This window comes from Sitophilus oryzae, unplaced genomic scaffold (assembly GCF_002938485.1).
Source record: "Sitophilus oryzae breed Bouriz unplaced genomic scaffold, Soryzae_2.0 scaffold_410_pilon_pilon, whole genome shotgun sequence".
NCBI lineage: Eukaryota > Metazoa > Arthropoda > Insecta > Coleoptera > Curculionidae > Sitophilus > Sitophilus oryzae.
In genome coordinates this window covers 421,673-434,517 of record NW_022146986.1, presented here as the reverse complement: position 1 = coordinate 434,517, position 12,845 = coordinate 421,673, and the positions used below count along the sequence as shown (strand labels likewise).

At 32.6% G+C, this 12,845-nt stretch overlaps 1 protein-coding gene across 1 annotated transcript in view; it reads left to right on the top strand.

Moving 5' to 3' along the window:
* Nucleotides 1-1,673: 1,673 nt before the first annotated feature.
* The window catches only part of LOC115885648, a 49,284-nt gene continuing 38,112 nt past the window's right edge, over nt 1,674-12,845 (top strand). The window contains exon 1 of the mRNA XM_030904618.1: nt 1,674-1,744. The gene's annotated coding sequence lies outside the window, so the exon portion shown is untranslated. The remainder of the gene's footprint in view (nt 1,745-12,845) is intronic.

Sequence of the window (12,845 nt, the reverse complement as noted above, 5' to 3'; positions counted from 1 at the left end):
AAAAAAAAAAGAGAGAGATATAATCCCTTACGAAAATACAGAATTTTTAAAAGTTTCGCCACTTTAAACTAGTAGGTTTTGGACACCTTATTGATAATAGATATGCCTTAATAGGAACTGGAAACATAATTTTTCCAGCAAGACGGGCACCGCATCTGAACGCTGAAGTTATCAAAATTTTTGCAGCCATTTTTACAGAATAATTGAATAGTAACCAAGAACCCAAGCCGTTGGCCGTCGAGGCCGCTGACTTAGTGTCCATGGAGTATAATTCTATGGAATAATATTTGCGGAAGAAATAAAGTTCTTATATCTTCGTATAGATCTGACAAGAGTTATAATTACTTAGCAGTTATGAGAGGGTATTTTCACCCCCACTGAATTAATAAATTCCGCGAGAACTGTTCAAAAACTGCCCCGTCTGTCCATAACATAAAGACGGTTGATATGTCGAAGACCTGTAAGCAAAATTATGTCTTGAGTTTGCTATTTATTTTTAATTGTTATTAGATATAAGTTTAAAATGTGTTGATGTTGGTTAAATAATATTTTTTTTTTTTTTTTTTTTTTTTTTTTTTTGTTTTTGTTTTTGCATTTCTTCATTTTAATTGATTTTAAAAATAAAAAAAATTTTTTTTGCATTACAAGCCGGTGCCTCCAACCAGCCCTACTTATTTAAAGCGGGCGAATTTTTATATATCTACTATCTAGCAAGAGGAAATCGAGCAAAATATCAAGTGTGTTTGTAGTTTTGGAAAGGTAATTTTAAATTCTTTTCAATAAAATTAAAAAATATCAGTATGTCACCACTATAAACAATCAATTTTCTGTTGATAATTCTTAAATTATTAATTTTAAAAAATTATAGTTAAACCATTAATTCTACGTAAAATTAGCTATCAGTAAGATGAAATGTTTCATAAAATACAAAATTTCCAGCCAATTTTTTTCGATCACACGAAATATTATTAATAATAAAAAAAACTTTTTGAAAAACACCCGTAATCCGAAACGGTAAAAGATATAGATATGCGGTTTTCACAACCATCATCAATTTATATGATGAAAATTGGAGCTCCATACAGCCGATATGTTATTAGTTTTTCTCTATCTCCTATAGAAAAGGGTGTTTCCATTTAAAAGCGTCGAATTTGACCCACCCTGTGCATACAGATTACAGAAATAAATTGAAATTAATATTTATATTAAAACAGCATTATATATCACTTTTTCAAACATGTCCTTCAAATCATTCTATTTAATAGCTGTCAGTAAAAAGTTCAATTCTTCAAATATACGCACATATAGTGCACACACTATTTTTTTTTCGATTATCAAGTGCTCTCTAAGTTAACTCACAAGTATCATTTTTTGAAGCTTTTACTACTATCCAATCATTGATCCAAAGCAACGGTCGAAACGATTTGGTGTTGTACAACTTGTAGTACGATAAATCGTATAATGTGTGGCCCGCTTTATGTAGTTTTTTTTCAACCGGCAAACTGATTAAATTTTGTCGAATATCGGTAAAAACTATTAATTACCTAATCAAATTTATTTATAGATTCGCTGGATAAAATCAAAACAATTTAAATATATGCTCAACTGCAAGGCACGTTTCTGCAGTTTGGGTTTCTATTCAGGGAATCTCGAGAAACTGGTTTTTCATTAGTGTGTAGTGGAGTGAATTAATGTCACATTAGTACCCATATATTTATATAAGTTTATTTACCATCGTACAAAGGTAAATATTTAGGAAGTGTAGTTTGATTACAGTAAATTTCACCAAATATGACATCGTTTTCTATTAGTATATCATAGCTTGTGCCAGCTATACCAGCTATTGTTTGTTTTTGTCAGGATAATAAAGACATACAATACTATACAGGGTGGCCCATCGAAAACGTTGCTCAAGGCATAACGGCCAGGGTAATTTTTTTTTCAGAAAATTCAAAAACACGTCAATTTTGTTTGTGAGGGGGACAACTTTTGCTCCAAAAGTGATTGCAAAATCTTCAACCCTCTAAACTCCCGCTTAGATCAAGTCATCCCCCAAGTACCGCAATGAAAAGGGCTTTCTATTCTCTATACTTTCCGGCTTCGTTTTTGAAAATAGGTCGAGTCATTGAGAAAATATGAAGGATTGAAATTTGAAAAGTTTATTTAAACATTTATCAGAGTAAATGATAAGGATAAATTCCTTCGACCAATTTGCTGTTTTTTCTTATTATTTCTAGATGTTTACGCATTTTTGCACTTGCCACAAGGTTGAACGATCAGGTGCGATAGTTGCTAGATAGCTGTTCTTTGATTTGTGCATTGAAGTTCTTCCCAATATCGTTAAACTTTTTAACAGTTATTATGGTGTACTCACTTGCAGAAAAAGTGGAAATAATCGAACTTTATTTTAAAAATAATGAATGTGGCAATCGGTTTGCGCAGATATTCAATGAACGCCGAATTCCTGACAAACACCTTTATGGCAAAATTGTTCGCGAGTTAGTAGCACAGAATATACTAACGAAAAAGAAGCCCAAGTTCCTTGTAATAAATCGGTTCCATTTTCGTAACGCCATCTCTCGACATAGCTGACATTATAGGTTAGCCAAAGGGGTGCGGGGCCGGGGGGAATTGTAAAATACACTTTTTATTTTAATTATTTTTATTCGCTATTTGCAATTTTATTTTTAAAACATATTATGTGAAACAATCACATAATATGTCTTAAAAATAAAATTACAAACGGAAACAAAAGGAATTAAATAATCTGAAAATCTACAAAGTTTATTGATAAAAAGTTAGGCTATGCAAATTGATAAGTATATTAAGTATAACCTCTTTGGTATAACATTGTTAAACAAACATTAACAAATCATAACATATCAGATCATAGAACTAAAAAAAGTACTATTACATAAAAACAGGTGATACAATACTTCAAAATTAATATCAAAACCGAAATATCAAACTGCAAACACAACCACACTTCTTATCACAACAGAAATTAACACACAGTCCCGCGGCAAATGTCCAAGAAAGACTGATCATTCATTCTGATTGGTCCTGTCCGGTCGTAGCTCACGTCGTATTGTCGGTAAGCAAAATCCCTGTCCAAAAATTTTGACGATCAGCGCCATCATCCGTCATAATTGGGAAACTTTTGCTGGAACCATTTTTAATATTTCACTTACATGGCCCTGGTTAGTAGCAAAATTTCGCGAAACTGGTTCAGTTATGAATAAAAAGAAGCAGGGGAAAAATCCTGTAGTAAATGAAGCTATGGAGGTACTCGTATTGGGTCAAATTGCCATAGATAGTACGCTGAATACAAGAAAATTAGCCAATGAGACCGGCGTGAATCGTACAAGCGTCCAAAGGATATTAAAAAAACACAAGTTCCACCCGTACAAAATTCAGTTGGTACAAGACCTCAACGAAGACGTTTTGAAATAAAGTAAAATAAAGTTTATTTTTAAAATAGAGTTCGATTATTTCCACTTTTCCTGCAAGTTGAAAAGAACTTCAACGCAAAAGTCACAGAACAGCTATCTAGCAACTACCGCACATGATCGTTCAACTTTGTGGCAAGTGAAAAAATGCGTAAACATCTAGAAATAATAAGAAAAAACAGCAAATTGGTCGAAGGAATTTATCCTTATCATTTACTCTGATAAATGTTTAAATAAACTTTTCAAATTTCAATCCTTCATATTTTATCAATGACGATTTTCAAAAACGAAGCGGGAAACTATAGAGAATAGAAAGCCCTTTTCATTGCGGTACCACTTGACCCCCTTTCCCATTTGAAAAAAATTGGGAGATGACACTCCCGCTTAGAGGGTTGAAGATTTTGCAATTATTTTTGGGGCAAAAGTTGTCCCCCTCACAAACAAAATTGGCGTGTTCTTGGATTTTTTGAAAAAAAAAATACCCTGGCCGTTATGCCTTGCGGAACGTTTTCGATGGGCCACCCTGTATATGGTCTTAATAGGGTTTATAATAAATTTCTTCCACTAAATTTATCAAAAACTATTTTCTTTAATTTTAAAGGAGATTGTGTAATAGAAAATGGGACCTATATAATAGGTCCCATTTGTAGGTATTTAATTTGTGTTTTTGGCATTACTTTGGCATTAGTATACAGACATTTGTCAGCGGTTTACTCCTTGTAGATAATCAAAAAGTTTTTAGATAAAATTTGCTTTTTATGTCAGATCATTTCTATGAAAAATTACATTAGATTTTTATTAAAGACGCTGGGCAATTAAAACATTGACTAATAAAGCTTGTCCACTTTAAATAAGGGGTCACGAAATATCCTCCTTGGAGGGTTTGGGTTAAGGGGTGTATAATAAATTAATCCAAACCAATCAGGAAAAAATCCAAAACCTACCGTTATAGGAGGTATAAGATGATTAAACTTATATAATGACAACTACTTATCGGATAACAAATTAATTACTACTGTCAGCTACTGTCTAGGTAGAATATACCTAGAGTACCTACACCTACCTATGATGTAGGTAGATTAAAGCTTATTTTCACTTTACGTCTCACTTCGGTGTCACAAGCTGAATTTTTCAGGGATGGAAGTACAGTACATGATATGTACCTACCTATTTTAATCTTTGAATAAGAAGACTAAGGAAGGAGCATATCAAAAATCGTAGGTACACCGCGATGGGCCTCAAATATGGCCGACTTAAATTCCGGTTTATCAGTGTCGTTCTAATTTTATTTAAAAAATGTAAAACTATGATGTGTAGACGTGGGGTAGACTCAATAATTTGTTGTTTTATTTTACGTTGTGAATAAATGTTGGTAGTTAAAAATTGTTATAAAAATATATAATTCTAATAAAAATAGATAAGTTATAATAAGTATTTATTAACACAAACATCCGATACGCTACTGAAGCAGGTAAGTCAAATTAACGTATCTAAATTCTTTGACATCTAATCTTTGACAAGTAATAAATAAAAGCTGAAATGCAAGAAAAATATATAATTTAGTTAATTTAAGTGAATTTCATAAATGATCGGTTTACTACACGTATGTATATTATATAGTCACTTACTAGCGAAAAGGTGTTCCATTATTTCACTCAATTTTTTGCCGAGATCTACCGCACGCTACACAACCAACTATTTTAGAGTCTTTTTCGATAAATCGCGATAGTGTCACTGTTAATTTAAGTTCTGCCACAATTTCCATCTAGATTTACTACCTTTATACAACTATCAGTAGTAGAATAAATAATAAATAACATAAAATAAGCTCCGTAAAGACTGACACATCCACAAAATTTCAAATCAAATTCAAATGTGTCAAATGAATCGTCAAACAGAACTGTCAAGGATCCCCACCCTAGAGAGCTTTTATGGTGGCTTTTCCGCCCACCATGCATGAATACATGGATAGCATTATGCTCCTTCCTTAGTCTTCTTATTCAAAGATTTTAATATAGTTCACATCAAATAAACTTTTGGGCACCTGCTTGACCGGCACAGCGTTGCCTACTTTTGCCAATTTTCTTTTAATCAAAATATTTTTTTGAATAAAATTCACGAGCAATGAAATCGCGAGTGAATTAATTTCGGGAGACGATAATGCAATTTTATCGTCGTGTATAAAACAATATTTTTTTCCATAGCGAGTTACGTTTTAAAAAATATTCAGAAATTATTATTTCAAGGAAATTATTACGAGTAGAAAAAATAATGTGCTGGGTTGCCGTTGGTTTCTATGTAATTTGACAAATAAATAAAACTGTCTCTTTAGTTGTCAGTTTTGAGTTAATATTTTTTAATTCTCTTTCGTGTCGATTGCTGATTGAATTGGAGCCAAAAATGGCTCAAAACGAAATAAGTAAATTACCAACAGATATTCAGGCTGAGGCGACAAACGCCATATCCAAACTACTTCCATTTAAATCCCGAATACCTTATGAAAAGGAATACAAAAATTTTCAAAAATGGAAGCAATTAAAAAACGTGCGAGAAGAAATAAAGTTTTTAACCTATCCTCGCTGTTAAAGTATCATTTAATCTACCCTTGGGGTTAAAGAACTGTGTTATCTACTATTTTTGATAGATATAAGGCAATTTTATATTTTAACAGTTGCTATGGAAAAAATATAAATTTTCAGTTTTTAAAATTAAGCGTTTCACAAAACAATTTCGATTATTAAATACAAATGTACATTACGTACATCAAAATACTTGCTCTAACTCTAGTTAATCTCAAGAGATCCGTCTAAACTTTGTACGATGCTTTAACTGCCTATTAACGTTGAAATTTAATACAATATGTTTTGACCTGGGAAATTAAACTTTGGTATCTATCTGGGAATTCACACATTACATATCTAAATTATTTTTACTTACTAAGTTCTAAATATAAAAAGTAACATATTGTCATATTAAAGTCACAATAAAGAACGAGACAAAACATTTGAATTTATTAAAATTTGGAGATAACCATAAATTAATAGTGACCGGTCAAGCTAATACAATTTCATAATAAACAAAAATATATTCTTAGAAATTATTATCCGAGTAATTATCATCAGTAATTATTCATAAACATGAACAGGTAATAAAAAAATTGTAGTTATTCAACGAAACAACTGGTATTGTTTAATAAAATTTCTGTTAATAAATGTTTATATAGCTACTTTGAGAATAGCTAAAAGAATAGAGTGGATACGACAAAATATCCAGGTAATAGAATATGTCACAGAATCAAATCCCTCAAGTGGCAATGGGCAGGGCAACTGGCAAGAAGGGCACACAAAAATTACAACATGGTCATCATCATTACGCAGCCCCCTTTCACGTCCATAGTTGAACATAGGCCTCCTCAAAAACGTCTCCAGTTCTCGCGGTTTTTAGCTGTTGCAATCCAGTTAGTTGTTATTCGTTTCAGGTCGTCGGTCCATCGGGTGGGAGGTCTGCCTCGGCTACGCTTGTCGGGTTTTGGTCTCCACTCTATAAGTCTTTTGGTCCATCTCCCATCTGCCATTTTAGCAATGTGTCCAGCCCATCTCCACTTTTGTTTTGTGATTCGCTGGATAATGTCATCCACTCTCGTACGTCGGCGTATCTCTTCATTTCTTACTCGATCTCTCAAAGTCAGGCCAATCATAGATCTCCCCATCCGCCTCTGTGTCACTCTCAATTTTTCTGCGGTTGCTTTTGTTAGAGTGTCTCTGCGCCATAGGTCAAAACCGGGAGGATACATTGGTTAAATGGCTTTCTTCTCAGGTGTATTGGGATATTTGCTCTAAAGATGTCCCTCATTTTTCCGTAAGCCGCCCATCCTAAGGTAATTCGTCTAGCCAGTTCACAGGTTTGGTTATCTCTGCTTATTTTGATCTCATGGCCCAAGTATACGTATTTGTGGACTAATTCTATTCTGTTGTTGTGAATTTGTATGTGTTCGCTGGGCACCATATTAGTCATTATCTTAGTCCTGTCAAAATTTATTGTTAGTCCAATCTCGTGTAATGCATCGTTAGGTTCTTGAAGCATGTCTTTGATCTCTCCCAGACTATCTGACACTATAACGATATCATCCGCAAAGCATAGGTGGTTGAGTCTCTCTCCATCGATAACTATTCCTTTTTGTTGCCAAGCCAGCATTTTGAATGCATGTTCAAGAACAGTAATAAACAATTTTGGCGACATGGTATCGCCCTGCCTAACTCCCCTTTTTATTTTTATCCGGTTAGTTGTGGAATGTAGATTTACAGTTGTGTAGCATTGTCATATATGTTTTTTATTATGTTACAATATCGATGGTCGATTCTACATTCTTGTAGCGCTGTTAGGTTGGCCGGTATCGAACCGAATATCAGTACTAGGGGACGATTGTATTCGATGGTTTTTTCTATTAAGGTTTTTAAACACTGCAGATGATCGTTGGTACCAAATTCGGAACGGAAACCAGATTGCTCTTTAGGTTGGTAGAAGTCCAATTTTGCCTCTAGTCTATTTGTTATAATTCGGGTATATAGTTTATAAAGATGGTTAAGAAGGCTAATTGGTCTGTAATTTTCCAGGTCTGCTATGTCTCCTTTTTTATGTAAGAGGATAATTATTGAGTTATTCCACTTGGTAGGGATATTTTGATTTTCCAGACAGAGATTGAACAGCCGTTGAATATTGGTCATTAATACTGTTCCTCCCATCTTTATCGCTTCTGTGACGACACCATAATCCCCGGAGCTTTATTGTTCTTCATCTTTTTTAGAGAATTGTAAATTTCACTTACAGAGATTTTCGGAACATCCTCAGAACCCTGATTTTGAACCTTTCCTTGTAGGTACTTACAACATGGTACCCACCAGGAATTGAGAGGCATAGAGGAAGACCAAATGATTTTTAAATAATAAGAAAAAATAATATTTTGGATATAGATTTTTGTGTCTGGAAATTCTCTATCATTTTTTACCTTTATATACTTAATTAGTGTTAATTTTTGATAAGTTTTATGTTAATTTTTATTAAATGACGTTCAGACATTGACCTCGCTAAACTTATCATCGATTGTCATTTCCCAGCTTTCTCTGACGCCGTTTTTTTATTATACGCTATATTTTATTATTTTTACCATACAATACATATATTTTTTTCATATAATATACCAAGCAGTAAATTTTTTTGTTGTATTATTACATTATTACTTTTAATTGGCAGTGTCCTTGAATTTATTCATAGAGAGATATAATTAATTATTTTTGTAATAAGTATTATTAATAAATTTCTGAAAGTTGTTTACTGGAATTTAACAGCAAATATTTTTGTTAGAACTTTACCATAGTACAAAAAGAAATTTTAAGGGCTTAAGTATCGGTACTTATAAAGTTATGCAACAAAATTAGATATGTACTTAAAATGTAATTAAGTAATGCAAAATTCAGTTTGCAAGTAATTTATAATGATTATACCGTACGATCGAACAAAAAACGGCGTCAAAGACGGCTGTGGAATGACAATCGATGATCATTTTGGCGATGTCAAGTCCTAGACGTTAAAGTACTATTTTATCTATTATTTTTGATAGATATAAGGCAATTTTAACAGTTGCTCTGGAAAAATAGTATTTTTTTGGAAACACATTTGTGCATTTCGAAGGGAAGAATGAAGAACAAAAACCAAACTTTCACGTTTTCTATTTTCAAAAAAATATTACAGTTGGAACCTTTGGTGTTAGAACAGCAAAATAGAACACTAATTCATCACGGTACACCAAAACACTTTTACTTTTAACAATAGACGCGCGTTTTGCCAACCATGTTGGCATCATCAGCAGATGATTAAATCTCAAAATTATATACTGATAATGCTAACATGGTTAGCGAAACACGTGTCCACTGCTAAAAGTAAAGAATTTTGGCGCAATGTGGCGAATTAGTCTTTTATTTTGCAAATATTATTATTATGATCATTCTATAGAATGCACTGTCACAAAGATATATTATAGCGGGACAGGGGCGGATACAGGAATTTATTTAGGGGGGGTCCCAAAATAAAAAGCAATGTAGAATATGCTTTTTAGGTTGCGAATTTACAAATTTTAGTATCCGCTCTGTATCCGCCACTGTAGCTGGAATTTATAGTAGGTACAATATACAGGATGGTTCGAACTGTATTCCGGAAACTTCAGCAGCATATTCTGAAAATTAAAATAAGTAAAAAAGTTCGTGTAAATGTATGTCCTAAAATGCTTAGTTTCGGAGATACAGGGTGTAGAATTTTCATTTTTATTTCGATTTTTTTCAAATAATTTATGAAGTAACGTCAATATTTGTATGAAAATTGGTGTTTGGGAGTTTTTTGACATGGGAAATTTGATTTTGATGTCAATATGACTCCTACTTCTAGAGGGCGCCACCTACAATTTTTTTTAACTGGTTTGAAGAGTAATAACTTTTCGTGCGTACCTGTATAAAACTACTGAGTAAAAAATATACATTTACGACGTTTTTTACGTAAAAAAGGTCTCTTGGTGTAATGGTTCTCGAGATATTTGAAATCGAAATTATCAATACCCTGTCATCATTGACATAAATTAAACATGTTGACGAAATAGTTATTATACTGAAATCATAAATTTGAAATGGTTTTTTTGTGCCACAAGTTCAACAGAAACTGTTTTATCATAATTTTTTTGCAGAAAAATTTATGATTTATCTAAAAAAATAAAAATTTCACAATTTTATTATTTCATTTAAATAAAGCTCCATACTCACACTTCGCTACGTCACTTCCTTCCTTCGTCGCGTCCCTTCGTCCAAAAATCTTATATTTACTATGGGAAATGTCGATTTTATGCGACTGTGTGTTCCTTCGTCGGTTTACTTCCTCGAAACGCTCCTTCCCCGTACTGTCGGTTTTTGGACGAAGTAGCAAAGGAATTATCACGAACACAAAAAAATATTAAAATATATAAAATATATAAATCGATCTTCGATTTCATTCGTAGTTGATTTCTTAATTTGGCAGTACGTCTGTACAGGGTGTTCCAGTTTCGTGTGTTTTGCAGGGTTTCTCGTTTATGAGTCGAGATACAAAGATGCGGTTTTCACATTACGCTGTTACTTTTTTATGAAACTAAAGATGCTACATACAGATATGTCCTAGCTCTCTTACTTCCTAAAATACAGCGAGAATCTGAAATTATTGCATTTTTCGATCCCCTTTGTATCATAACTTATCGAAAAGGTGAAAAGGATCAGTGATGGGCGGTCGATAATCGAGACACAAAGGTTAACGAAAAATGCAAAAATTTCTACTAATTAAAAAATAAAAAGTAAAAGTAAGAAATAAGAAATAACTTTGAACTAAGAAGGCTAGGATAAATCTGTGTGTAGCATATTTAGTTTCATAATAAGTAGAACAATGATGTGAAAACGGCATCTTTATATCTCTACTCCAGAAACCCCATAAAACACACAAAAATGGGACATCCTGTACATCTAGCAATCGCCAGTCCATATAAAAATAATTCACACACAGTAGTCTAAAAAATTGAAGAAAAAAACAATATTGTCTTCATATTTGTGAAAAAATACATGTCCATATTTATGTAATCGCAGCGACAAAAGTAAAAAAATAGAAATAGTGTGCATGACGCCTCTACAAAAATATCTGAAGAAATGAGGATTGATATGAACGTTTAATTAGTATGTCATATTTCATAGTTTCGATATAAATTACATAATAAACTTTACTCTATTGTTGACTCGTCTTGTACATTCATACTGATATACCTTGTACATGATACTGAAATATTCGGATTTATTAAAAAAAATATATATATTATTAAAATTCAATTTTTATTTTTGACACGACCAAGAATTGCAGTTTTATAAAATAAAAATTATGAGCCTTTCGGATTTTTTAAAATTTTTAGAGGTTACTGGATATTTCGTAATAAACATGTAGCTGCTATATTAAAAATATTTTGTGGTGTGTTGTTGCATAATCGACTAATTTCCAAGCATCGAATGGACGAAGGAAGGAAGCGAAGGGACGAAGGAACGAAGTGAAGTGACGAAGTAACGCGAGGAAGGGACGAAGGAGCGACGTGTGAGTATGGGGCTTAACTATCTATTAAACTAAATATCTTGAGAACAGTTGCTCGTAGCGACTTTTACCAAGATATATTTTTTACGTAAAATGTCTATCTAATTTTTACACTTCAAAACAGTGAAAACACATATCAAAATTCTCATGTTAAAAAACTCCTAGACACTAATTTTCATTCAAATATTGACGTTACTTTATAAATTATTTGGAAAAAGTCAAAATAAAAATGAAACTTCTAAGCCATGTATCTCCGAAATTAAGCATTTTAGGACATTCATTTATACGAACTTTTTTACTTATTTTTATCTGCAGAATATGCTGCCGAAGTTTCCGGAATACAGTTCGGACCACTCTGTATAATTTTGTTTAAAACAGGAAACAATCAACAGGTATTATAATGATATGTAGTAAACAAATTAATAATTTTGAAGTCCTTCGTTATAATCAAATGTTTTAATTCGATCAGACCGAAAAATTTAACATAAACTTATTAATAAAGAATAAAAAAATAACATCGTTACTTACAGTTAAGAGAGCCAATGCCAGAAACCATCCAGATTGACAATTATTCATGATTTAAACGGTTATAGTCGGTTACAAAAGTAACTACTGCACACGTACTACCTGCAGCACTTCTACGCTAGTGATTTAACTTATAACTAAGCCGTACTTGCGTATTATACACACTACTCTAGACGAATGGAAATGATTATGGTCTGGTTAAGCGCTTAAACAGAGTCGGATTAGATCGATTTGGGATTCCCTCAGTTGAGGAAACCCCGCGCTGGATGATTGTTCGTGCGAAAGTTAAGCGTGTGCGTGAGATGGTTGCGAATTTTGTTTTGGTTAATACAGTCGATGTTTCAAGCTGATGAAAACCAGGAAAATCGATAATGTAATAGAATAATATCAAGCTTGGTAAAATTTTATCTTTTGGTTTGTTATTCTGAGATGGGACCATTTCAGTTTACGAAGTTATCAGTTGACATAGGCAAACGAATTTTAAAAGGCCTAAGCAAATAATCTAATGATATTCAAGACACATAAACTCTCTAAAAGTACGCATATATCCTGAGAAACTAACTAAGCAAATAATACACTCTTCTAAATAATTTAAAGTCAGATAAACGAGGGTAAAGTAGAACAAACATTCATCCCTTATTATCAAAACTCTATTTGACAGAGTGGTACCAGTTGTGTGTGTGTACCCTAGGGATATCTCAAAATAAACAACGCAGAAAAAGCACGTAG